This window comes from Alligator sinensis, unplaced genomic scaffold, assembly GCF_000455745.1.
Source record: "Alligator sinensis unplaced genomic scaffold, ASM45574v1 scaffold2024_1, whole genome shotgun sequence".
Classification (NCBI taxonomy): domain Eukaryota; kingdom Metazoa; phylum Chordata; order Crocodylia; family Alligatoridae; genus Alligator; species Alligator sinensis.
The window spans coordinates 42,658-44,091 of record NW_005843756.1 but is presented as its reverse complement, the minus strand read 5'-3'; the positions used below and the strand labels follow the sequence as shown (position 1 = coordinate 44,091).

Sequence of the window (1,434 nt, the reverse complement as noted above, 5' to 3'; positions counted from 1 at the left end):
TGGGCCAGTGGCGCAATGGATAACGCATCTGACTACGGATCAGAAGATTGTAGGTTCGACTCCTTCCTGGCTCGTGGTGACTTTCTTTTTTTTCCGAGCCAGAGGGCATGAGCACCACTGATATGAAGGTGGCACCAGCCCCAGCCTGGGTGGCATGCTGCATTGGCCTGGCAAGCCTCTATGCACATGCTCCTTCATGTTTCAGCCCTGACACCAGTTCCTTTGGACCAGGAAGCCTCATGCAGGTTAAGAAGTGGGCCTTGTTTTATGCCAGGCCATGCTGCATTGCCCAAGCAGAACGGAGGCCAAAAAGCCTGCTGGAGAGCTCCACACTCACTTGCCTGCATCTGCATGAGCTGCCAGGAGGAGAATGGGGCACAGGACTCTGGACAGAGCACCAGGAAACAGGCTCACCCTTTACCCCCAGCTCAGAGCACTTGGTGATTGCAGGCTGGTGGTGCAATGGCTAACATGCCTGATTTCAAGTTAGAAGTTTTCAGGTTTGATTCCTACCTGGCTTTTGTTTTTTTTCTTCTGAGCCAAGAGCTCTCTTGCGCCTGCTGCTTGCCCTTGCTTGCTCAGCTGCACCACACCCCACATGCAGCAAAACAGCCCTCCTAGGAGGCACAGAGGGTCCAGCTGCTGCTTGCAGGTCCCACTCCTTCAGGCCCTTCAGGGGCAACTGCTCCCACCCCGCTGGCCCAGATCTTGGAAGCTCTTTGAAGCTCCTTCCTTGTGGTCCCTCACAGGTCTCCTCCGAGGCTGCTGCGCTGGCCCTCTTATCCCTCTCCAGGTGACCTGAGGATCTCTAACCTAAACCTATTCTCATTAGCAGACTTGGACAGCATGCTTTCCACTCCCTCGTCCAAGTCCCTGATGTATATGTTAAACAGTGCCAGCCCAAGGGATGAGGCCTCCAGTACCCCACTGCTCACAACTCGCCAGGTTGAGTGCACCCCGTCAGCCAATTAATTACCCATCCATCTGTGCAGGCATCAATGCAACAGTCACTTGATTTATTGATGAGGATGAGGTAAAACCACATCTCCTTCGAGCCAGAATCGAACCAGCGACCTAAGGATCTCCATAGGCCTAGGCTACACCTCTACAGTCCTCCGCTCTACCAGCTAAGCTATCAAAGGGACTGTTGTCAGAGCAATACTTTGGATGAGTAGGGAGCACTGGATTTGCAGCTGAATACAAAGGCTTTACCTGTGGCCTAGCAAAGCTGCTGATCACAAAGCAGAATGATAGCTAAGCCGGCCATTTGGGCCATGAGAAGCCAATCGTAGCACAGGGGAAGGGAGCTGAACCCCAGCTCAATTCCCCACCCCAGCGCTGCAATTGGGCTGGAGTAGGGAACTGAGCCCCATCACTCAGTTTCCCTCCCCAGGGCTATGGTCGGGCAGGGGAAGGCAATTCAGCCCAGCCCCA

General features: G+C 54.2%; 2 non-coding genes across 2 annotated transcripts; one reads left to right on the top strand and one right to left on the bottom strand.

The window, feature by feature from the left end:
• The first annotated feature begins 1 nt into the window (after position 1).
• On the top strand, positions 2-74 carry TRNAR-ACG. The gene has a single exon. It is a non-coding gene; the product is annotated as a tRNA-Arg (tRNA).
• Positions 75-1,046: 972 nt separating this feature from the next.
• On the bottom strand, positions 1,047-1,142 carry TRNAY-GUA. Its single transcript has 2 exons — positions 1,106-1,142; positions 1,047-1,082 (listed from the first exon to the last, which is right to left on the bottom strand). It is a non-coding gene; the product is annotated as a tRNA-Tyr (tRNA).
• Positions 1,143-1,434: the final 292 nt, after the last annotated feature.